Source organism: Camelus ferus, chromosome 5 (genome assembly GCF_009834535.1).
Source record: "Camelus ferus isolate YT-003-E chromosome 5, BCGSAC_Cfer_1.0, whole genome shotgun sequence".
NCBI lineage: Eukaryota > Metazoa > Chordata > Mammalia > Artiodactyla > Camelidae > Camelus > Camelus ferus.
In genome coordinates this window covers 26050696-26077472 of record NC_045700.1, presented here as the reverse complement: position 1 = coordinate 26077472, position 26777 = coordinate 26050696, and the positions used below count along the sequence as shown (strand labels likewise).

General features: G+C 38.0%; 2 long non-coding RNA genes across 2 annotated transcripts in view; one reads left to right on the top strand and one right to left on the bottom strand.

Annotated features, from left to right (window-relative positions):
- LOC116663615 overlaps nt 1-5480 on the bottom strand; it is a 108200-nt gene extending 102720 nt beyond the window's left edge. The window contains exon 1 of the long non-coding RNA XR_004319842.1: nt 5106-5480. This is a non-coding gene — a long non-coding RNA (uncharacterized LOC116663615). The remainder of the gene's footprint in view (nt 1-5105) is intronic.
- LOC116663616 lies at nt 179-26777 on the top strand. Its single transcript, XR_004319843.1, has 3 exons — nt 179-241; nt 13494-13502; nt 26767-26777. It is a non-coding gene; the product is annotated as an uncharacterized LOC116663616 (long non-coding RNA).

Here is a 26777-nt window from a genome sequence, read left to right as displayed (position 1 = left end):
CTGTAAATGTGAGGGGGCTGTCAGCTCTAATGATGACTGAAGGGCAAACCCCATCACGCAGTGGACAGTAACCATGGATAGAAAGTATCCTGCATGCACGGGTCATTTCTGTACCATTTCTCCCCTTCCTAAAATGCCAATAACTCTGCAGTTAGAAAAAAAATATGCGTAAACATCTCTTTTACTTACTCCTGGAAATGATATGTTTTTGTGTTCATGTATGTGTGAGATGTGTTTTGTTGTATTTAATATCAGAGAAGCAATATAGTATAATATTTCAATCACTGTCTCTGGAGCCATATTGTCTAGGTTTGTATTCCAACCCAAGCCATTTGCTATTTTCTGTGATTTTGAATCAGGTACATAAACTCATCGTAAATTTCTCTACTATGCTGTTGTGAGCATTAAATGAGTAAGACATACCATGTACTTAGGACATTGAATCAAAACAAAACAGTACACAATAACCAACACATTTGTGTGTATGTTTTAAATGTTAGCATTTACTATTAACTACTAATTCTTCTGTGATCTTAGACCAAGCTTCAGTAATCTAACAAGCTCTACTGCTTCCAACATGTCCATTTCTACAGAAGTGCGGACATGCAGAAATTAATTATATTTACCCAGGGGTACTCAGAAATTAAACACAGGAAACTTTTGAATTCCTTTAAAAAAGAAAAAGTAAAGTATCCATGAATACTCAATTCTACCTCCAAGCCTAACTATTATTTGATAGATACATAGTGGGAAATACTTTTTGGGTTTATAATTTCCTATAGTATTTAATATCTAAAATCCAAGTTATGGAAAGTCTTAGAAACAAATAGGAGTAATATTTTTCATATGTTTAAAAATTATGCAGTATTTTTAGTTCGTCAAAGATCTAAGTCTCAGTAATTCAAGTAAATGGGCATAATCTAACATTGTTTTAGTAAAAAGTATACATTTTTGATATTCGAAATGAAATTCACCTTTATTATTCTGTATGCTTACAGTGGTCTTGGGGTACTTTGAGAAATGTTATCATCAGAAAGCATGCTTTGTGATTTGGACAATAATTTTGCTTGGAGATGAGCACTGATGCAGTACTAAATGTTTTCAAGCCTATTAATAGTGTCCTGTGGGCCCTACTAATTTGGTAAGAAGTCTTGTTTAATTTCAGTCAACCATCAGGGGTTTTGTTTTTTTTTTTTTAAATAAAACTACCGTATCCTTAAATACATGCTAAATAGTGTGATAGTGTGAGGGTGCTGGTGAAGCCTGTGGCCTAGGACCCATCCTCACGGAGTTTGCTCTGTAACTGAGGGGAAGGCAAGACCAATATATGCATTCATTTATTAAGCAGATGCTCTTGTGCACCTGCACTGCTCTGTGTGATGGGGATTCGGCAGTAAATAAAACAGACTAAACAAATGATGGTGCTTGCATTCTAGGAAGTTAGGAAGACAAAAAACAAACTATTTAATACCACATGGGGATAAGGGTTACAGAGAAAACTAACCTATGAGGTCTGCTAGAGGGAGCAGGCTGAGGATGTTCCAATTTTAAATATGGAGATCTGGAATTTAGATTTGAACAAATACCTGAACAAGGTGAGAAAACCAGCTGCAAGTAAAAGAATCTAGGTTGAGTAGAAAATAGCAAACACAAAAGCCCAAGATACAGAACTTGGCTGGTAAATTCTAGGAAAGCAATGAAGCCAGCATAGTGAGACTTGAGCAGGTGAAGGGAAGTGTCAGTTGGATACCACTCAGAAGGGGCCAGATCACATGGTCTCTTTGGACACTTTTATAGGACTTTGGCTTTTATCGAGTTAGAGAGTCACTGGAGGGTGTTAGAAGGAAGAGTAATCTGATGGTCTGGTCTGATTAAACAGTTTTATAAGGATTACATGGCCTGGTGTGTTGAGAAAAACCTTGCCTTCTAACACCAACCCTTTACAGACAGCCTAGGATAGTTAACAGAGACCAATGATGAAAGAAAGATGATGTTACCTTGAGACAGAGTTGTAGCTGTAGATACAGCGAGGCACTGTGAAATTCTGGATATATTTTTATGATCAAGCTGATGGGATTCGTTGCTGGATTTGTTACCGGACAAGAAAGAAAGAGTAGAGTCAAAGATGACAGCAAGGTTGATGGGCGTTAGGAACTGAGAAAAGAATCTGTAATTGACTTAAGTGGGAAAAGCTGGTGGAGCAGTCTGAGCTAAGGCATGTTAGGTTTTAGCTGCAGGTTTGCAACAAAGTGAAGATGTCAAGTAGACAGTGCATGTATTCCAGTATGCTGGAACTCAGGGAAAAGATCAAGGCTTACCTCTTTTTATTGTACTTTGCTTTATTGCACTTCACAAACATTGTGTTTTTTTAGGAATTGAAGGCTTGTGGCAAGCTTGCCTAGAGCAAATCTATTGGTGCCATTTTTCCTATAGCATTTGCTCACATTAACATTTTGGTAATTCTTGCAATATTTCAAACTTTTTCATTGTTATTGTATTTGTTATGCTGATCTGTTCAGTGATCTTTGATATCACTGTTGTAATTGTTTTGGGGCACCATGAACCAAGTCCATGTAAGATGGCAAACTTAATTGATAAATGTTGTGTGTGTTCCGACTTCTCCACTTAACATTGGGTTCCCCCATCTCTCTTCCTCTCCTCAGGCCTCCCTATTCCCTGAAGCACAACAATATTGAAATTAGGCTTATTAATAACCCTGCAATAGCCCCTAAGTGTTCAAATGAAAGGAAAGCATGTCAAAAGCTGAGATAGGCTAACAGCGAAGCCCCTTGTGCCAAACAGGTAGTCAAGTTATGAATCCAACGGGAAAATTCTTGAAAGAAATTAAAAGTGCTACTCCAGGCAACACACAAATGATAAGAAAGAAACACAGCTTTATTGTTGATATGGAGAAAGTTTTAGTGGTTTGGACAGAAGATGCAACCAGCAACGACATTCCCTTAAGCCACAGCCTATTCCAGAGCAAGGAACTTCAACTCTGTGAAGGCTGAAAGAGGTGAGAAAGCTGCAAAAGAAAAGTCTGAAGCTAGCAGGAGTTGGTTCATGGGTTTAAGGAAAGAAGCTGTCTCCATAAAATATGAATGTAAGGCAAAGCAGTAAGTGCTGATGTTGAAGCTGCAACAAGTTATACAGAAGATCTAGCTGAGATAATTAATGAAGGTGGTTACACTAAACAACAGATTTTCAGTGGAGACAAAACAGCCCTCTATTGGAAGCAGATGCCATCTAGGACTTTCATAGCCAGAGAGGAGAAATCAGTGCCTGGCATCAAAGCTTCAAAGGACCAATTGACTCTTTAATTATGGGCTAATGCAGCTGGTGACTAAGTTGAAACCAATGCTCATTTATCGCTTTGAAAATCCTAGGGCCCTTTATAATTATGTTAAATCTACTCTGCCTGTGCTCTGTAAATGGAACAACAAAGCCTGGATGACAGCACATCCATTGACAACATGGTTTGCTGAATATTTTAAACCCACTATTGAGACCTACTGCTCAGAAAAAGAAAAAAACAACAACTTTTCAAATTATAACTGCTTTTTGACAATGCACCTGGACACCCAAGGGCTCTAATGAAGATATACAATGAGATTAATGTTTGCATGCCTGCTAACCCAACATCCATTCTGCAGCTCATGGATCACGGAGTCATTTTGACTTTCAAGTCTTATTCTTTAAGAAATACATTTCATAGGGCTATAGCTATAATAACTGATGATTTATCTGATGAATCTGGGCAGAGTAAATTGAAAACCTTCTAGATAGTTATCACCATTAACAGGAGTTGAGGCAGTTGATTCTACCCATCATGGACGACTTTGAAGGGTTCAAGACTTCAGTGGTGTAATTGCAGATGTGACAGAAATGGCAAGAGAACTTGAATTAGAAGTGGTGTCTAAAGATGTGACTGAATTGCTGCAATCTCATGATATAACTTGAAGGGATGAGGAATTGCTTCTTATGGATGAGCAAAGAAATCAGTTTCCTGACTTAGAATGTATTTCTGGTGAAGATGCTTGAAATGACAACAAAGGTTTTAGAATGTTACATAAACAGGTGCTAAAGCAGCGAAAGAGTTTGAGAGGATTGACTCCAATTTCAAAAGAAGTTCTTCTATGGGTAAAATGCTATCAAACACCATTGCATGCTACAGAAAATCGTTTGTGAAAAGAAGAGTGAAGAGATGTGGTGAACTTCATTGTTTTCTTATTTTAAGAAATTGCCACAGTCACCCCAGCCTTCAGCAACCACCACCCTGATCAGTCAGCAGCCACTGACACCAAGGGAAGATGCTCCACCAGCAAAGATTACAACCTGCTGAGGAGTCAGATGATTGTTAGCTTTTTTTAAGCAATAAATTATTTTTTAATTAAGGTATGTACATTTTTAGGCATAAAGCTATTGCACACTTAATAAACCACAGTATAGTGTAAACAACTTTTATATGCACTGCGAAACCAAAAGAATTGTATACCAAGCTTTATTGCAACATTTGCTTTATTTCCATGCTCTGGAACCAAACCCACAACATCTCTGAGATATGTCCGTAAATTAGGTTGTCAGTTAATTGGTGTTTAAAACCATAAGGGCTTCCAGGAGAGCAGCCTGAGATGGATGATTGAAAGAATCTGCGCTCACCTCCTCTCATGAGCACAACAAAATCACAACTATCTGTTGAACAACCATCAATAAAAGACACTGGAACCTACCAAAACAAAAACAAACTTATGCACCTAAAAACAAAGAAACCACAAGGAGACCTGTAGGAGGGGCGGATTCGAAATATAGCCATGTCCCATGCTTTCAGGTGGGCGGCCCACAAAAGAGAATAATTATATCGCAGAGGCTCTTCCAAAAGGCTGAGTGTTCTGAGCCCCAGATAGGGCTCCCCAGCCCCAGAGGATCTGTACCTGGAAGACGAGCCCCCAGAGCATTTAGCTTTGAAGGCTTAGCAAGGCTTACTTTCTGGAGACCCACAGGGCTGAGGGAGATATAGATTTCACCCTTAAAGGCACACAAAATCTCACACAGTCCGGGATTCAGGGCAGAAGCAGTAATTTGAGAGGAGCCGGGGTCAGACCTACCTCCTGATCCTGGAGAGTCTCCCGGAGAGGCCGGAGGCAAGTGCGGCTCACCGTGGGGCCGGGTCGCCGCGGGTCGCGCGGCAGCCATGTTGTTGACCGGCACAGCCTGGAATCCTCCGTGGCGCTAATTAGCACCACGACCTGGCTCCACCCAACAGCCTGTAAGTGCCAGTGCTGGGACGCCCCAGGCCAAGCAATTATCTGGGAAGGGGCACAGCCTCACCCAGCCAAGCAGTTAACTGGGAAGGGGCACAGCCTCACCCACGAGCAGGAACGCCGCCTAGCCCAGAGCTCCCTGAGCCCACAGCCGACTCTGGACGCAGCCCGCTCTCGCACGGCCCAGAGCCGAGCTCCGCCCACCAGTGGGCGGGCACCAGCCCCAGAATCCCCCGCGCAGCTCCCCGCCCCGCCCCACCCTTCAGAAAACCCGCTCTAACCTCTGGACCTCCCACCAGCTGGCAGACAGCAGACTCAAGAGAACCGCAGTCTCACAGACAGCGGACTCAGTCTGCCCTTCAGACCTTGCCCTGGGACCAGCTGGTCACTGTCCTTGCCCACCTGAAGGCCGACACACCCTTCAGGACACCCTAGATGCCAGACCCAACTGTCTCAGGAACCAGCCTCCTGCCACCAGAGATCTGGCACAAACTTGGGACCCCTGGATCCTGCAACCCGACTTTCGGACCCGCCTCTGCCGACCAGTAGGCCAGGACCTGGCTTCATCCACCAGGAGGCAGGCAACAGCCTTGGAGTTTTCTGGACCCTGACTTCCCCCACCAGTGAGCCAGCATCAGCCCCAGGGACACCACTTGATGACCTGGTCCTGGTAACCAGAGGCTGGCAGTCTCTGCCCAAGGCAGGGCCTGACAACCAACTGAACCCGGGGCCAGCCAAGCCTACCAGGCCACCCACATAGTCAGCCCACCACAGCAGAAGGACCCACACAGCCCTCTTAGGAGAAACCTTGAGATTACGGCTCGTGACGAGAGCGGAGTGCGCTGCTGGATGTATAAGATGTCTCCTACAAAAGGTCACTTATCCAAGTTTGAGAAATGTAACCAACCTATCAGATAACATAAAAAATAAAAATAAAAACAGCAACTTAGGCAAAATGAAGCGACAGAGGAACGTGTTCCAGACAAAGGAACAAGATAAAACCCCAAGTGAAGTGGAGACAGGCAGTGTACCAAAGGAAGAATTCAGGATAATGAGCATTAAGATGATCGAATTCCAGAGAAGAACGGATACACAGAGTGAGAAGTTAGAAGTTTTTAACAAAGAAATTCATTCCAAAGATCTGCAATTAGGTAAGAGAAGTAGAATTCTAAGGTTTTTTAAAGCATGCTGATAAGAGAATTTTTATAGGTGACACTCTGTGTTCAGCAAGAAAGTTATCTAAATATGAATGCATTTACAAATGTCACTTTTCAAAATGTTCTTTCCATAAAAGAAGATTCCTTGAAAAGCAGCCATGTTCTTCATTATTGTTAAAATGCAGCAATATTGGAATACTTATTTTTGTAAAGGAAAAATGTGTAACTCATTTTTAACTTTGACAACTCATAAGATATGTGAAGTATTTCTGTGTAATACATAAGATTTTCCTTCAAAATTTTCCTTCAAAATGTATTTTCCAAAACATTTAGAGATTCTTCTATTTAGGTAATATAGTCTATATGTTCACATTCAAAAACTGTAATACCACATAATACACTGATACATATCAAAAGAGTGAGGATGTCCCCGCCCACCCAGGGGGAAGTCCCCTTCTTTCCTTAGTGTGTGGCAGGCAGTGTCTCACATGCTATAACTAAGGATAGCTCATACATCTTTCTGTCTGTAACTCAATTAAATCATCTTGTACACCTGGTGTGTAAGTACATAGTCCAATTTTTTTTAACTTCTTTGTAGTTAAACTTTTTAATTGAGGTAACATTGGTTTATTAGTTTACAACATTTGTAATAATTTTTGATTTATGGAAAAGTGTCAGAGACAGCAGAGAGTTTCCATATATCCTCCACCCAATTTCTTCTAATGTTAACAATTTACAAAACCATGTACCAATGAAGGTAACATCAGTACAATACTATTGATAATGTAACATATTTTGTACATTTTTTCATGAACAAATGTCCTTTTCCTGTTCCAGAATCTGGTCCATGATACCACATTGCTCTTACTCTCCTCTGATGTATAACAGTTTCTCAGTTGTTCCCTTTTTTTTAAGTGACTTTGACAATTTTGAGGAATAATGACCAGGTATTTTGTAGAATGTTCCTCTATTTGGATTTGCCTAAATGAGAACACTAATGGAGAGAATATACTTAAGAAAAAGAGTCCATGAGTTTATGTTCGAAGTATTCTGAAGATACAAGCTGAAGGAGATGAGGTGAAACGAAAAAAACAGACTGAGGAGGAGTAAGGATACTAGTAGGAAGAAAATCGTTTTGTTCTAGAAGCAAAGAGGAGGTGAAAGTGATGATAGGAGCTTGTGGAAATTATATCCCAGCTGCTTTTTCTTTATCATAAAATGGGAAAAGTTAGCAATTGAGGGGGAAAAATGGAGAAAGGTGTTTCAGGTTTGAAGAGAGAGGAAGATGTAAGATAATATTCTTGTAAGAAAGTGAGAAAGTGAGTGGATGGGGCAATGTAATAGGACTGCTGGAAAGCCTTAAGAGCTGCTTGAGTTTTGTGTATAAGATTAAATCAAAGCAGGTCGGGATGGTTGTACTTTTTTCTAGTGGTGTTAATCTGCATGCATGCAGGCAAGATGTTCTGGTTATTGATTAGTATCTAACAAACCACCTCAATACGTAATGACTTAAAAACATAATGATCATTCTTTTGCTCAGGGACATGAATTTTAAGCAAAGCCCAGAAAGTATTGCTCACCTCTGCTTCATGCAACATCAGCTGTGGTAGTTCAAATGGTGTAGAGGACACACTGCCAAGGTGGCTCACTCAAGACTTGTGAGTTGAAGATTCCTGCCAGGATCTCAGTGGGCTGATGGCTGAATAATTATTTCCTCTTCATTTGGGCTTCTCCACAGGGTTGCTTGGGTTTTTTCAATGCATGGCAGCTGGCTTCCAAGAGCAAATATTTCAAGTGACCTAGGGGAAAGCTGCAGGGTATCCTGTGGCCTGGCCTCAGGAGACCAGGGACACTTCTATCCGGCAAGCAGACCACTCAGGTTCTCTCAAGGGAAAGGAAGAATATTTGGATCTCTGGACTCTACCACACAAAGACTTAGCAGAGGTTTGGATTTAATCTGGTTTGGGATTTTTCCAGATAAGTACTATGAGGAAATTTAAGACGAGTATATTCTCAGATTCTCAGAGTAAATTATAATGACAAATGGTCAATTTAATAGAGTAAGGTGGGAAATAAACACAGAGGCAAAGTGATGGCCCATGAAAAATTGGTGCAACTAATGGAGTTTAGTTCCCAGTGAGGTTGAACAGTTGTTGGAAAAGAATATTAACAGGTGATAGCTAAGATGCAGGATATGATGGTTTCAGAGCTGGGTGCCTAAAACTGAGACTGCAGATGAGTTCTAACAGTAATGACAAGTCTGTATTACGACCATGGGTATGAATGGTTGATAAGAGAGGGACAATTTTGAAAAGATAGTAACATAAAATAGAGTGAGGTTTGTGCTCTGAACATTCAGAAGAGACTGAAGTGAGGATTGTAGAAGGCAGAGAACATCTGTGCAGGAGGAGGACATAATCTGTGCCCTTAACGATTTGGAAAGAAGAACATTGGTTACAGCTAGTAAAGGAGTGAAGGCACAGATACAGGGATAAGAGTAGCTTGTTGGTGAAAATGCTGTCTTGAATAGTGGAAGGTGTATACCATGAGCATAAGCAACTTGGAGGGCATTAAAAATCAGCAAGAGGTGTTTTGGTTTTATGAAATTAGATATAAAAAACCATAAACATTTCTTAGCAGAATAGTGTGTTGAAATCGACTTCTATGAAAGTTGAAACCAAAGTGGTTAAAAAGCTTATGAATAGACACAACCCGTGGCTGAGAAATCAAAAAAAGACTCCAAAGATCTAAGTGTGAGGGGAGTTGAGCATCTATAAAGTGAGAAAGTGGTGATGAAGAGAAAGACAGATAAGAGAAAATATTTTGAAGATTAAATACATGCTAAACATAGTTGTTGACTAACTATGAGCCTAAGTACAAGACAAAAAGTAAAAAGTACTTTATGTTCAGAATTCAAGTTGACTAAGGAAATTGTGATGTAATTTGACATTTATAAGGAAATTGGTAAGAAGACTTTCCTGGAATATGTTTAGTTTGACAAGTTTTTGTGGCAAAAAATGCACTTCAAATTTGCAATGCATTTATTAGAATTAACCATGCACTGAATTTTGATTTGCTTATTTATCCCCCCCATTATTTGGAAAATAATTTAAGGCAGCTAAAAAAGATCTGCTGTATGAAAGATACTATTTAGCTGATGTGGAGTTAACAAAAGCAAATGACATATACATCCTGCTCAAGGAATTTATAAATAAAGTGAAGATATTTAGAAGGCATTTGAAGCTAAGTGTTTACAATTCATGTTAAAAAAAAAAGACAAAAGCAATTGACATGTTGTCTGGCATATATTGTCAGATATTCAATACAATTTTTTAACTGCTAGTACATGCCAGGGATTATGCCATGCAATGGATATAAAAAGGCAGCACAAGGGTAGACACAGTTCCTGCCCTCTTGGAGCTTATAGTTTAATAGGCGAGACCACTATTAATCACATGATTACAGAAACACCATATTTCATGATTTTCAAGATGCAGATTTTTACATTTTGACATCTCTGAAATTGGTATGCATTTTACAGTCCTTGGAATTTGCAACTATAATTCGTGTTTTTTTTCTTTCTTGGTGACTGCTTTCAATAGTGCTGTGTCTTACAATTGATGGTGTCTTTTTAATAAAAAAAAGTACATTAAAATATAAAATAAACATAATATATATAAAGCAGAGGCAAAGAGTGCTGCCACTGCTTATTTTATAGGATGTGACCTTGTCAAAGAGGAAGGAAAGGGCTGTGAAAGAAATCAGAAAGAAAGATGAGCACTTGCAAAAACCTGGTAGCATGAAGGGAAATAGTGGGCTGGACAAATTGTAGGGGAGCTAGTGAGACTGAAAGCGGAAGCATTGGGGATCCTGTTTCTAGAAGAAGCCATAGCTACTCGAAGGTGTTCAGTCAATATGTGTAGAGCAATGAAAGAAAGGAATAAAGAAAAAGAGAGATGGAAACATGGGCACAGCCATGGAATTGAGAGTAGGTGAGAAAAGTTTAGCACCCCCCCTAAAAAAAGTAGTACCTCTGTAAGGGTTAGTTCCATCCTACTTAATTATATCTTAGTTATAGATGGACACTTTAAACAAAATCTAAAGTGGAAATTTCCCATTCATCTAGAATTTTGTTATGTGTTCTACATTAGGTCACCAAGGCATCTAGTGGCCAAAAAAAAAAAAAAAAAAAAAAATAGTCATAGTGTCAATTCTAAAAGAGGTTAACTGAAAGAGAATGCCCATACAAACAAATGTGTGAACAAAAATGCAAGCATGGCATGTGTTTTGAGTTTCTAAGCATGTTTCTATATAATAGGACAAAGGTATCAGGACCAAAGCAAATTCATTGACCATTATCAATAAAAAATAAACAAATATAACCCAAAGATGGTATATAACTTAGCCATAATGGGCTGACAGTGTTTGCCATTGGGTGTGAATAAAAATAGCATTTAACATTTTTTTGCATGTGTAAGGTATGAATTTGGAACTTTTCAAGGATTTTGTTATGTAATTTTCCCAGTAACCCTGGACAGTAGGAACTATTGTGTTCTCTTTTCTGCAAATAATAAATGAAGACTCAGAAATGTTCACTTGTTTCCTCAAGGTCACACAGTTGATTATAGTAAATCCTGAGTTCAGGAATTGGACCCAGGTAGTCTCCATTTGACCCAGTTTCCAGTACACATTGAAACTCTAGCTATAAGATAAGACATGACAATAGCAGTCAACACTCATTCACGTACTGTGTATGTATCTATTGCATGTCTACGTGGTTCCAGCCCTAGCAGGACGAACGGAATCACAACTTTTGAGGTGACAAAATATAGATTCTCATGAACCTCACCATGTAATTCTCCATCTTGACTCTTGTAGATTTCAGTTATTTACTTTTAGTTGCTTTACTGTAAGGCTGTGGATCGTGGTGCCGTGTAACAACGTGCTTTTAATTTAAGTAGCATGTGTTAGCGTCTTAATGTTACTATATATATTCTGTTTTATAATGCAGTTGACTGAGGAAGGTTGTGGTATTTTGTCTCATTTTTTAGCCAGCATAAATATACACACCTCTTACTGTTCCAGACTCTAGAGCAACATCAAATTAATTTAAAGTATATTTTATTTTGTTTAGTTTCTCTGAGACTCTCTTCTTGCTGTTAATAATGATTACTCTTTCTTAGCTCTCTGATCAGCTAGTAAATTTCACCAGTTGATCAAACTGGGCAAATGAAATAAACAGAAATCTTATTTATGTGTATACTACTTTAAGTCTTACCATAAAGCAGTATTCCTTTCAACTTCTTTAGTTAAACACTGTGTGAGAAATTATGTCCTCCGTGCACCATTGCTGTATAATACATCTTTGGAAAAGCAAAAATCCCCACAGCCCTAGTAGCCTTATCTTGTGTGCTAATATGCTAGCATAGAATTTCAATGTATTTTCAGTATTTTGAACATTTAAAACGTTCGAGTGCAAAGAAAAATTGCATAGAGTATAGTTTTTCATTACAGGAGACCATCCTATAGTATTTAAGTATTCTAAGAAAGCTTCAATACTAAATGTAAAAACCAGCAAATTCTAAGAAAAGAGTGGGAAACAGGAAGGAAAATGACATATAAGGCTGGTACAGAGAGAGATCCTTTTCCAAATAGTATAAAGAATTGAAATGCATTTTTTACATGGACATGAAAATGCAAAATCATGTTGCTGCTATTGTAGCCACAATGCACAAAAATACATAAGGATTTAGAATAGATGTTCTGCCTTTATTGTAAAATTGGGACCGTATGCTCCCTTTTGCATACCTTTGTTGGGGATAGTCTTTGAGTATTTCTTTCCAAGAGTTGTAATGCATCATGGCAAACCTTCCACTTTCTTCCAATCATTTCCACTTGGCATCAATATCTGGTTTGGTTTAAAGGTATAGCTATTCAACTGGGAAAAAAAAACAACTATTTTCTACCTAAGTGGTAACATAAGACAAAATCTTTTATACATTCAAGATAAGTTTATCCAGCACCAGTTAAGTGTCAGTCATTTACAGTCCCATGTACTCACAATATATGTGTGAACAAATCAGATCCAATCCATGTCTTTATGGAGTTTACACTCTAGTGGGATTACATTACAATTAAAAAAATCGACAAATTAATAGACAATATATTAGACGGTGTAAATGCTATAAATGGCTGTAAAGAGAAATAAAATTAAAGCAATAGAGAGCTAGAGACAGAAATGTAATATTTTTTCTACTGATTTCCATGAAGTCCACTCTGATATAGTGACATTTAGAAAGAGATCTGAATGCCATATGTGTATGGGGAGGGAGATTCTTCAGGCAAAGCAATTCAGTGTAGCCAAGATTCTAAAGTTGTTGTTTTTTTTTCTTACAATAACAATAACAATTACAGTTACCCAGTTTTTCTCATTATATGAAATCTTAGGCCTTACAGTTTGAAAAAAAAAAAAAGACTTTTGGTAAGAAAATTTTGTTTCTGGTATATTCTGGAAATTCTGTTTCTGGCAGGAGAGATAACCTAAGGAGAGACTGTGTACTCTGTAGCCGGAAGACCTCAGTTCAAATCCTACTTCAGACACTTACTAGTTGTGTACGACCTGGACAAGTCACTCACCAGTGTGTGACCCTCTTCTCTGATGTGTGAAATATTCAAACCATGTTTACCTCAGGAATTTTTGGGGAGGATTAAAAGAGATAAAGCATGCAAAATATATAGCACTCTCCTTAGCAAACAGCAAAGTGACCATTTTTATAATTCCTCTCATTGTGTAACCCTGATTCAGATGTCCCAGTTTTGGGTAATAAATTACCAAAACATGGGAATGGTAATTATATACGGAAAAGGTCTTCTTGTTACTCTGTGGCCCATCTCAGTGAATAAAGAGGACTCTGGATTTCTAAACTGGAATTCTAGTTCTCGTCTGTGGCTCCCAAGCTTCATCTGCATAGCAGATGGATTCCAAAATGGAGACACTGCATTTGAAAACCTTTGCTGTTTGACATAGTCTGCTAACATGTTTCCATCAGGCTAAATATGAAATCATCCCCAAAAGTTGGATTCAGTAAGGGATAAATTCATCTTTTTAAATGTCTTTTATACCATTACATTATGGATTTTTCTAATTCATTTTTTAATAGTACAGAAGTACATTGAACAGCTCTGTTCCAGAGAACACCAACCTTTATGCAAGTAGGATCATCGGTGTAAATTCTCAAGACTATTTCGTATATGGATTCCACAGTAATTGCAGCAGATTAATAGGACCTTGTTAAATCTCTAATACGACCATGTTATATATACATGCCATTATATAACATATATTATACGTATACCTTTTTATATATGTGTGTATATATATAAAATAAGACCAATAGTCAACACATACATGAACCTTATTTCTTCTAACCATTGGTGAAATCAAGAGAGACTGGAGATGAATTGGTAACACTCATTGTATACTGTACTAGAGCAATAAATTTTACCAAACATAGTCAGGACAATTCTTGGAATCATTTGTATGGATCCAGCTTAGATTGGGCCATTGGTATGAAGCAATTAATAGTACACTAAGAACATGGGCCAATGGCTAATCTTTGCTATTTTTTTTTTTAAGGTATAATGCTTCTATATTCTGCTTATCTGAAAATTTGCTCCATTCATTTGACACTATGTTACTGATCCAAAGACCACATAACAGCAGTGTTTAATGTGAAAAATGTTTATATTTATTCCATTCCATGTTTAGCAGCTTTTAAAGAAGTGCATTTCTGACTTACTAGGCCAACTTGGCTCATCTATCTCACAAGTCCCCTTCAATTCACAGATTAAAGATCCTGGAAATCATCACAAATCCTTGAGAACCATCACAGCCTTCTCAGTCGAGAAGCAAAGTTTGCAAAGTGAAATAATTTCAAATAACATGATAATTGCCTTAGTTTTGCTAAAAAAATTACAGATATGCAAGTAGACGTTGGGGAAAAAAATGTACCCCTTCAACCATGCTTCCAAGCATTCAGATGAAAGAATTCATAGCTAAATTTGAGGTTTCTATGTTATGATTCTCTTTTACATTCTGAAACAAGTTTCTAGTTGAAATATGTATTGTAGTTGGAGATAATGGCTTATTTCACAAAGGACTTCTTTTAATTGGTGAAGTATTTTTCAGAACTGAAAAAAAGCATCTTTTCTTGGGTCATTTAGAGCTGGATGGAAGTGCTCTAAAAGGAGTTACCTTTATTTTTATTTTGAACTTTTATTGTGCTTATATGTGCATAATAACAAATCAAATAGTACAGAAGGGCTTCAAATGAAAAGCAGTCACCCAAGTCACTTTTTCTTAGTCTCATCCTCAATCTCCAGGGACAGTTTTTCCTGGCCATTTCTGTTTTCTTTCTTCTGTAGGTTATCTGCCTAACACTATGTATGTTTACATCTTTCATGTCTTAATTTTCCAACTTGAGACAATGTCTGTTCACTTCCTAAGAAAGACGGGTTTTATCTCACTGTATGTCATCTTTCCTCCCCATCCTCCTCCCAGGGTTTGACAGTTTTATCATTACTCTGAGTTCTTCCATCCTTTACCTTGTAACTTTGAGCAATACGCATGCACTTCTATCTATTAAGCATCAGCTGTGGTCAGTATTCAAAACTACCCTCCATGCCACCTTTCCTCAGAAGAATGAAGTTCTTCTGATAAACTTAGCAAGCTGGTCAGTACTTACATCCTCTTCTTAAGACACAGCAGTGCTTGCGTCTTTTGTCCATAGGGTGATTTTTAGAGTTGAAGATCAATTTCCAGTGTGTGAATCATCATGATCATGTAAATATTGTTCACTGCTAGAGCAAATAGGATTAAATCTCCTTCCCTAAAGGTCTAATGCCACAGTGCCTAGACCACTTAAAGAAAAATATTTCTGGTATTAAGATCACCTGGATTCTTATTTTCTACATGCCATCCAAGTGCTAAGATTCATGGTGCATTTTATTTGGCTTATATTTGCATCAGAGTATTTGTCATCTTTTTAATTTTCTTGAGAAGTTTAATGTCCCTCTTTCTGTGTACCTGTCAAAATCTCAAGGTTTCCATCCTCTCACGCATACTGTCTTTTGTGAAGTCCCTTTTCTGTTGCCTGAAAGCCTCTTTCTCAAGGGCCTCTTTCTAAGTGTTCCAATTTGGACCAGCTCATTTTTAGACCTGGTGTACAGCCATCAGCCCAGACTTGCTCAGAAGGAGCACCCTTTCCTAGATCCAGAATCTTCCTCTTATGATTTTGAATTTTTTTTTTTCCTGGAACACACATTCAAATAACTATCTAGAAAACAATATGTGGAAGGTAAACTTCTGGACACCCTGTTTGTTTGAATTGTCTTTATTTGGCCCTTATATTTGAATATGGCTATATTCTGGTATTGCTGAGGGGAATTTCAATGCCAGTCTGTTTTATTTGTTTAAATAAGCTGTTTTATTTATTGGAAAAGTGCAACACTTTTATCCTTGGCATTCTCTTTTTAAATTTTTATTTTTTATTGAAGTGTAGTCCATTTACAATGTTAGTTTCATATGTACAGCAAAGCAATTCAGTTATACATATACATACATACATATACGTATTTTTTCAGGTTCTTTTTCATTATGGTCATTACAAGCAATTGAATATAGTTCCCTGTGCTATACAGTAGGTCCTTGTTGTTTGTTTTATATACAGTAATGTGTATCTAATCCTTGGCTTTCTTAAATTTACACAATGATAGTTGAAAACAATGTATTTCATTGGGTATTAGGCACTTGTTGAATCATTAAATCGACTCCTGACTTAAGACTGCAAATTCTCTCTCCCTTTATCCTTCTCATAATAGGATAATTTCTTCCCAGCTTTTTTCTCAATTTTCTTTTCCTAGAACTCTTCTTAGTAGGACGTCGATCCTCTGTGAGTACTTTTTTCTCACACTTTAATCTTCCTGTCCTACATATTGGGAGAGACCCCCTCCTTACCTTCTTTCTCCTCTTCCTCCTTGTTTTGTATCAAAATTTTAATACAGGCCCATAGCCAATACATGGATGTGAGGACATGCTTGTAACCAATGAATGGACCTGATATTTGAAGTTCAAAGGCTGAGTCATGTTTCAGAATGGGGATCATAAAGATGAACAAAATGAGTGTGTGTCTCTGTGTGTGTGTTTCCCCTTAGTTTTGGAAACTAAAGATACTTTCATGTTTCATTGCAAAGGTTTAGCCAGGATTATGGGATTTATGAGAAAGGGTGTTTTATTGTTTTACAGGAAGCTTTTTATCTGGCTCATCAGTGTATGACTTGTTACTTAGCAGTTCTCTCATCCTGGGATCTTTTTCTCCAGAATTTATAATATGATAGCTCTTATTCCTAAAGGGATATGAAGAGTGCAGCTTGATGAGCTGCCTCTGTGCCACTGAATACCATTTGGATTTCCATTTCTACATTGTAGTGAAAAGGGCCATTAACTCTTTATTGCAAACTCATTTGGTACATAGGTATTAATTTATTCCTTTATCAGAAGCGTGGTTGAAGGCAATTAAAAAGTTACTAATTTGACCTGTTCTTGGTAGTTGCACATACCTGATATTTTATTACAATTGTAAGTGCATTATGAATGATATTATACTGTATTGTATTGCATTATTTTATAATTAAGCTATAAATTTATTCTTATTTTAGTAGTGATAATACAATACATTACTATAAAGATCATGGTCCATAATAAAAGATACACATTTCTCTTTCAAAGAACTTACACATGTGCCAGCATTTTATGATACTTTTCTAATTTTAACTCCTTAAACATATCATGGAAGCCATCAGTGTCTGCTCCTCAAGAGGATTTGGAATTGTATTGTGAAGTAATGCCTGTAGAAAGTGACTTCTAAATAAGGCTTATTAAAATGTCAGAAATTGATTCTCTGTAAAGGTTTGTTTTCTCTGGAAATCATACTTGTAAACAATTTGCATTATCTTGGGAGTCAGCAACTGAAGCTTTATTTTGTAGATGTACAGTGGGAATGAAAGCATGGAACTGTGCATTCATTGGATCTGCTATAGTATAAGCTGGAGAGGAAATGTGTGACCCCAAATTGGGTGTATATATTTAGTTAATGTAGATCTGTGGTTATTGTTCTGCTCTATAGCAATAATTTAAGGTTTCACCAGTTTTTCCAATTGCATTTCACTTCTTAGAATTTATGTCAAAAGTGAAAGGTCATGATTTTTGTTATTAATCTTTCCTCTCTGGAAAAACAATCCAACTGTGTTTAGCTGGGAGTGCTGCTTCAAGCTGTTGACTGTACAGTACTAAAGTTTAGAATGTTGCAGTTTATGTAACCAGGCTCCTTTATTTAAGTTTCAGTGACAGATCTTTTTATTTTGTTTATCACCAAATAACAAGGCAAACATGTCATGATGTGTGGTCACTTCAGCATTTGCTGAAGTGATTTTTGGTCTAATTCTTTAAAACTTATTAAAAGCATTTTATTGTTATAATGTCTCATAAAACTTATTAAGAGCATCTTATTGTTATATGCAGCTATAGAGGAAAAAATAGGCTTTTTATTTACATAAGGATGAGAGTAAGTCAGTCACTTTGTCTCCTTGATTATCGGTTGTTTGGTTAATCAGAAAAGCTGTGTTATTGCAGTATTTTTGTAGACAGCAGTTTAGGAGAAAAACTGCAAATGGTCTTATGGTGAAATGTGTTACTGGAAATTGCAATTCCAATTTTAAATTTAGACAGACATTTTATGTGTTTATCATATTAGAATAATTAAGTTTTTCCTGCAGATTAGAATGTAAACTTTTAGCAAAAGTACACTCTTGCTATATTTTGTTAACACAAATGTTATTACGAAAGCACTGTTGCGTTTTGGGCTTTTCTGGAAAATTATGAGTAAATGATCATTTTATAATGAAATCATCCTCAGCTTGTGATTCTCAACTGATTTTTCCATCTGGTGTTTGTCACGTAAAGATGTCCAGTCAGCAGTATTAAACAGTTTGAAAAATACCAACCAAGCTTCTATATTTACAGAAGCTTCTCATTTGATATGGCTTTTCCAGATTTCTCTCTCTCTCTTTCTCTCTCCCTCTCTCTATATCTGGAGGGCATTTTCTTCTTAGGAGGGCAGAAAGAACACTTGGTTTTTATTCCTAATTCACCTAAAAAGTTGAATTAGTGCAATCATTTTCTATCTATTCCTTATTTACCTTATATAGAAAACATAAATACCAGTTTAAACAATAATGTTCCTTGGATAATGCTAAGATCTGCAAAAAATATGAGAGATTAAACCACAGGATGTTAACTTCTTAATGCCAATTTCTAAATTATCCTCTGATAATAACCTTCCAATAAACATCTCCCTTCCACCACCGCCAACAACCTTACCCTTTTGAATCAAACCTCCTCTTTATCCACATGATTAGGTACAAATATCTAGTTCATGCATTTGCCATGTGCCAGAGAATTCCTTATAAAGCCTTTCCCATTCCATGTTTGAATCACCACTCCATACTGAATATTCACTGGTGTTAGTTTCCTGGATGTTTTTAAAATTCTAAAAAAACAAACAAAAAAACAAAAACAAAAACTTTGTTGAATTAAATTTTCAAAAATGTTTTCTGTTTAGAAGATTTTTTTAAAAATATAAAACGTGTTTCTAGTTGCCAGGCCTGTTTGCCCTCAGAGGCATGCACCCCCAGCCCCTTCCCCTTTGCTCTGCTCTGCCTTTCATGGGGTCTGACTCCTGCAGGATGGCTTACTTAGCCGACTTTGGCTAGATTTTGCCTGTGGCAGGGTCTGCTGAAAGGTTGGCAGGCAGGAGTTGGGAAAGCAGAGTGATTTCATTTCTCTGCCCTTCAGAGTGTCTCTCCCAGTGGCACTGACTCTTCTGTGGCTCACTTCTTACTGGAGGAGCCCAAATTGGAAATGGTTTTGGCTTCCTCCATGAGAACCTGGCCTTGAGCTCCAGTAACCTGCCGGCCCCTTGGCCCTCAAGGATAGGGGTGGAGACACCTTCTGTTGTTGCTAAGGTGCAGTTTGTGCAGTTCTGGGCTCGGTGGTTCCTCCCCAGCCCGGCCCTTAGGCCAGAGCCCTTACCCAGACCAGTATTCTGGAGGGGAGGTGCCACCACAGAGGGACTCGGAGCGGGAGGAGGGAGGGTGCAGTGGGTGAGGCACCCTCCTGCATTGGGGTTTACGTTGTTACATGATGTGAGCCACACTCTTGTGGATGAGTCTGGGGTCAGGGGCCTCCTGCATTGGGGGGACCCAGCTGTGTGCCCAAGTGGATCCCGGGAGAGCCGGCTTCCTCTGAGAAGGGTGGTGACGGCTCCAGTGCCTGGGCCGGATTCTGCCACTTTCTGAGCCACCCCTGACGCTAGCACGTCCCAGCCCTTTGCCCCTCCTCAGGACTGGAACTTACTCCTCCCACACACCCGAAGTCACAAAGTGCACCCCGCGGGCTCCGTGCACACCCTGTTTCCTTCCCCAGAAAACCTATACTCCACCAACCTGGACCAGGCGCCTCCCGGACCCTTAGGGATCCCACATTAAGAAAGAAAGAAATATATATATGTATATATAAATGTTTTTAAAAATTGAAAGTGTATTTGCCATAGAAACAAATTGATTCCTCAACATCAGTTCTTATTAAGTTCTCTGCAAAACTGTAAGCCTACAGAAATTTCTTAATCTTGAACAGAAAATCAGTATGTTTTGGGTCCAAGATATCTCTGGGTTGCTTCACTCTGCCCTGGTTTCCTTTGCAGCCTCTTCCAAATCCCCAAGCAACCGATAACTAGCTTTAAACTTCCTTTGTTTTAGCTACTCAGAGAAGTTTGTCTTTTTCTGATTGGATTCTGACAGATACAGGAGCCCATTTACTATGCTCCTGGATAATGTCAAAGGGCAGGATAAGCAGGTCTTCCTGTGTGCTTCACTTTGTCCTGTATGCTGTGGGATTGTAGTCTTTCCATACTAGTAGGAGAGATCCCAGCAGATAGGAAAAATAAGTAAAATGTGTGGTATGTGAATAGTAACGTGTGCAAGAGAGGAGAAATGAGCAGGGGATGTGAATAGGAAGTGAGATTATCTTTTAAGAATGAAAAAAACAATAATCATAGTAAAATTGTATTAAACAATGAGATTATCTCCTTAGCTGTGTCTCTCCAGCACTGCGGTGGTGCCTGGCACAAAACAATTCTCAAAACCTATTAACCTGAAAATATGAATGTAAAGACAGGAGTGATGTATATGAACTAGAACAGTTGGCAGTGGCTTTATGGAAGAAACATGATTTCATTTAGTCCTTGAAGCACAGAGAGGATTTGGACAACATTACTCTTGTGTCATCACTCCTAATTAAACTAATACTTTTCTCTATTTTATACCTGATAGAACCTTGGTGGAGACAACATTAGAGTGAACTGAGTGTCTCTTCGAGTTACAATATCACTTAGAAGTTAATGATTTATTTGCAAGTTGAATATATGTGTGCATGTTTGTGGATTGAAACATAAAGAGGGCAGAAAAATTTCATATTACACATTAATTCCCCTAAATTCAGCTCTGCTATTTCAATTATATCTTCCTCATTTTTAATTCTGCTTTATAGAAAGTTATATGTTAGACATCAGTCTGTTACAGTAAGCTCCAAGGTACTTTGTAATATGTTTGGTTCTTCTGAAATTTTGTTTTTATTTATTCATTCAGCAAACATTCACTGAATGCCTACAGTAGGCCAAAGATGTAACAATGCCTACAGTAGTTTCTGAAGATATATCAATGAGACAAGAATGTCTGCCTTTATGGGCTTACATTTTAGCAGAAGAGATGGGGAAAAAAGCAGGATGAAAATGTGAAATGTCTGGCATGTTCAATGTTAACAAATGACAGAGAAAAGAAAGAAAGCATAGCAGGTAGATGGGAGGTGCTCGAATGAGTGCTCCAATTTTACACTGATTGGACAAAGGAGGCCTCATGAAGAAAGGATGGTTACAACAAAAATGTGATGGAAGCAAAAGTGAGTGACAAGCCATGCCCGTATCTGAGGGAAGAGCATTTCAGGTAGAAGGAACAGCAACTGCAAAGGCTTGGTGGCAGGAAACACTGTCCTAAAGACTCCTGCCTAGGATGGCTAACTTCCTGCGAGGAGGATTTGAGCCCTATTTGGTTTCTTTTTTGTATTGTTTCCTTTTGTATTATAAAACTGATCTACATCATGAAAAGCAAATGTATCAGTGAAAATTCCAAAACCTTGTCTCTAATGTATTTGACTTTAATTACATTGATAGTTTTTCAATAGATTATTTTCCCAATCATTTTCGGTTTTTGAGAAGTGATGAGCAAAGTCAGCAGGAATTTTGCACTGACCATGACGCTATTGAATGTATATTCTAATGAGAAACAAGCAAAAATTATACATTAATACACATACATATATGAGTTATAAAAACAAGGCTATATATATGTACATTTATATGTACATGTAAATACAATTTCTTAGTTTGATTCTTTGTTCATGTATCTTACATAGAGTATTTTGATTAAAGGTATGATGATCTAGGAGGTGGCATATAAGGTCAAATGCTGAAGAGAGGATGGGAAAGATAATTTACTCAGTTTTCTAATGTTAATAGAAAAGTACAGTCTCAGATTTTTCAAGAGAGTAAAATTGGGAGTTTGTAAATTCCATAAGAATGAAAATATTGTTGTAGATAGAATCAGGATTAATATGGAGCCGAAAGGGTAATACACTTATTTTACCCAAGATACCATCTCCAGAGAGCAATTAAGCAAGCCTCATACCTCCTCTTGAGACTTTCCAGCTGGTGCATATCGCTGCTAATCAATGAGTTCAGAAAAGAAGAATTAAAATAAAACCAAATTCCAACAAAGTGATTACTCCAAGTGAGAGTGAAAATGCTTGTGTGGAAAATATTTCAAATCAAATCCTCAGAAAACAAAGCCTCTGAATTTCCAAGAAATGCTATGCATGTTGGCAGTGCAAACACAGGCACACCCCAGATCTCTGAACTAACATATATGAGGTGTTAATGACCCACGGATTAACATCCACACCCGCCTTCAGCATAAAGAGTGATTCAAAGGCTAGTCAGTTCCAAATACCTTAGCCAATCAGGAAGCTGTAGGATTATCACTGAATGACACAAATTTAAAAGCAGCAATCTGATACACTTTTGGAAGAAAATGCCTCCAAAGAACTTCATAAGTATTCAGGTTTCATTTGGTTTTCTTTCTGAAATTTAGCTAGGGCTTATAAAACAAACTACTTTTGATTCTGTGCCTATATCAAAGCATAGTTGGTAAAGTTATAAGAGGTATTTTCATTATAAACTTCTGCTTTCCTCCTCTAAAATTTTTCCTTTTGGGGCCTAGAAATTTCCATGTCTGGTTTTATTCTTAATGGAAACTGCCTGGAAAAATATGAAAAATCCATAGAACCAATAAATGCTTGGGAAATTTGGGGTGGGGATATGGAGGTCTGCTTCTGCTGTCTTTATCAAAGATAAGTGTAATTTCTATGTACTCTCAATGTCGTTCAAAAATAACAGCGTAAACCACTTCAAGGTTCCCACCAGATTAGATCTCCAGGGAGAAATGGCTCTAACAGCCACACAATCCAACAGTGGGAGGGGAGTATCGAGCTAGTTGGCATATGAAAGAGCTTCGTATTAAGGAGCAGAGGTGACGGTGTCTCAACATGACAGAATTGAGTATAAACTGGGAAATCTGTCTTCCATTTTTGTCACCTTAGAACACAAAGCCAAATTGGAGTGACTTCATAGAAGAACAAGAAAACGATTAGGGGACCAAGGGCTTGATTTATGTGGAGAGATTAAAAGAGCACAGAGTAATGTATATTTTGGCTAAGTGATTGCTAAGAAGAGCATGATAACAGTCTCCAAATATGTGAAAGATGTAAACGCCTCAGGAGAGGAAGAATCCTTTGGCAGGATGCAAATGGACAGCACAAAAGACTAAGCGGAAAGAATTTGAGTTAAATATGAGAAGAGAGAGGGAAGATGCTCACCGTGAGAACCGATCACATCCTTAGAAAATCAGTGAGCATCCTCGTTCTTGGGACATCTGTAACATCCTAAATAAAACCCCAGGAGGCTTCCTGAAGGAACAGTTCTTTGCTGATGTGATGCTATTGAATCAGTAGTCCCTTGAGTCAAAGGACGATCGGAAACACAGATGTGTGTGTGTGTGTGTGTGTGTGTGTGCGCGCGCCTGCACTCACAGAGTATGTGGACTTGGGAAAGGGAGGGGGGAGGGGGTTAGTTGAACTTTGGTTAAAAAATAGACAAAGAAAAAATAAGAGAAAGGAAAAAAAAACATTTTCCAGCTGCAATGAAATGAACAAATTAAAAAAAAAAAACTTATGAGTAACTAAGGGGAAAAAAATCTCTTATTGGATTTGGAGATTGACCAAATATTAGAATCACCTCCTAAGGTCATCTTGCCCTCTCATGACATCATTCAGAGGATGTAGGTAATTATATCTCAGCCCTGCCGCCCACAGTTCCTAACCTCGAGGTTGGGAGGGGTGGTCATAGTGTTTGCCGCTTTTGGAGTATGTTGGAATTTTTTGTTTAAACGCCTCTCATCCAACCATAATATAAAATCATCTTTGAAGCAGTGTAAGTCTATAACAGCCTGGAGTGGTGTCGCATCAACCTTTGTAAATGTGGAGTAAACAACATCGATTTGGAGAAATGGAGAAAAGAGGTGTTTTCATTATCATGCAACCCTTCCCTGGCCCTCTGGCCCCTTCAACACAGGCAGATGCCAACACATGTGCTAGTTTCTGAAAAGGCATCATTTACAGCCATTTTCCCTGAAAAGAAAATGAAGAGAATCTTCTACAAAGTTTGAAAAAAAAAAAAAAAGGTTGGGAGACAGAGGGTGAGGAGGAGGCTTTTATCTCCCTCTGCCCTTCTTGCCTCTTCAGTTTTGCAGCTAGCCAACAGAAGGCTCTCTACCTCCAGCAACAAGGTCAAGTGCACAGGCCCCCACACGGCCAGCGCTCTGTGGAGTGACCAAGTGCTCCAGCTGCCATCCGCGTAAGACTGAGCACATCTGCTCAGAGATGTTTTCAGCATTCCCTGACCTGGGGCATGGGAACCTCAGAACATTTCCTAACCCAGGTCTCATTAGCTTGATACAATTAGATTACAGAAGAATGCAGTTGACGAAAGGCACATATTATTTATAATTTCCATTAGCAGTAAAAATTGCTCCAGACAAAATTTCAGAAGGCCATCTCATGTCATTTGTCACACGATTAATCTCACCAAGGAGTGGGGGGTGGGTGGGAGGGGTGGCATAAGAGTCATAGGAAATATTTGCATGCCAAATCATTGGTGTACTTTGTTAGTTTTCTTTCATTTAGACGTGAACTATCACTACCCTTGGTTTAGTTTTGTGTGTGTGTGTGTGTGTGTTGGTTACTGCTGTATGTTATTTTTGGCAAATAGATATAATAAAAATTATAAAATATTATTTTTCAACTTGTGAGCTTTTATGGGAATGAGTTCAGGGATAAGTGATTACCAGGTTGACATTTACGATTTGGGGTCTAAAATGTCATTAACAACACTTTAAAGTAACACACTGATTGAAGTGGGAGGTGATTTGAAGGGAGCCTGGATCCATGGACTGGGTGTGAAGAGGTAGTTTTCAGTGCTGTCTTGGTCAGATGCTTATGGTCGGTCCTTGTAGAAGACAGAAAAAATTCCTCCCTGTAATTCAGTTCCTCAGCTTGTATATTTAGGTGGTTGCATGAAATGAATACTAAGGGTCTGGATAGACCTAAAGTCATTTAAATTAATTGGCTAATGATTAGATGACATGAGTATAATTTTTTTTGTTTGAAAACTGTATGTGTGTGTGTGTGTGTGTGTGTGTGTATAAATACATGGCAGGAGTGATAGACTAATATTATAACATGGACTCAGATTCTTTTTAGGGGAAAACAGAAATAAATAGCTGATTCTTTTTCATTATGTACAGAAAACAAACAGCAAACTGAATGGACAAAATGAACTTCCTATCATATAGTTGATTTTTTTCCCTTCTTTATCTTTACTGCATATTTATGAGAGGATTAATTATTAAAGGATTCTTAGTAGGGTAAAAAGGTGGTAGAAAGAAAATGTTCTTTTTTTGCTGAAATGATTCAAGGAGATTCTCCCCTTAGTCATGCTACTGTATAGTGTTCTTGAGGAATAAATTCAAGCTAGTTTGTATTATAATAGAATATAGATATAGCAGATTCAGAGACCACAGAATAGTTTATTCTCAGTTTCTATGATTCTCCCTAATGGAGAGCCCAGATCTACGCACTTTCTGTTTAAGACAGCTCTGTGTCATACTTTCTGAGAGGATGCTTACTATAAGCATAAGGGCCATTCTTTAATGCAGAAACTATAGAGAGAGAACATCAAATTAAGTTTCTCTATTCTTTTGTGTTTTAATAATTCTGTAATGAAATGAGGACGTTCTACTATGAAAAATATTGTTATGGTGGCTGGTAAATTTTAATGAGGTAATTTTTAAATATTTACAAACAATTTCTGCATCATGGGTTCAAACAGCAATTTATGCATTCATTCACTCAATCATTTACTCATTAATGGACACTTACTAAGTATACTATTTGGCAGACACTATTGGGTGTAAGGATACAACAGTGGTGTAAATAAATGCTAGGTTGATATATACTGGGGGCTCTGGGAAGCTAAAATAAGGCCACTTAACATTTTTAAGATTAGAAAGAGTTTCTCATAGGATGTTGCATTTAAGCTGAGATTTAAGAATAACAGGATTTAGCCAACTGACAAAAATGGTGAAGTGGGAAATGAGGTGGTGGTATGGGGGAAATGAGGCACAGAGAAAAGCTCCAAGAAAAGTGTTCCAGCTGGGGATCTCTAGGTTGAAAGGCTTAAACATTTTATATTTTGATACATAATGAAAAATTACCCTCCAGAAAGGTTATATCAATTTATATTCTCCCTGAAAGTGCCCATAGAGTCCATATGCCTACAAATTTTACTAGGGGTAGATAACTTAAGTTTGTTAGCTAAATACTAGTTGCATGTATTTTGCTCAGCAATGTGGAGATTGTGGTCTACACTGGATTAACATGGATAAGACACAGCTTCTGTCCCCCAGGAACTTTTTATCAGGTTGAAACAAGATCTAGGAAGCAGAGAATAATAATGAATTACATGTATTAAGGGTACAGTTGTAAAATGCACTCAAAAAGTGGTGAGGTGTCCAAGTA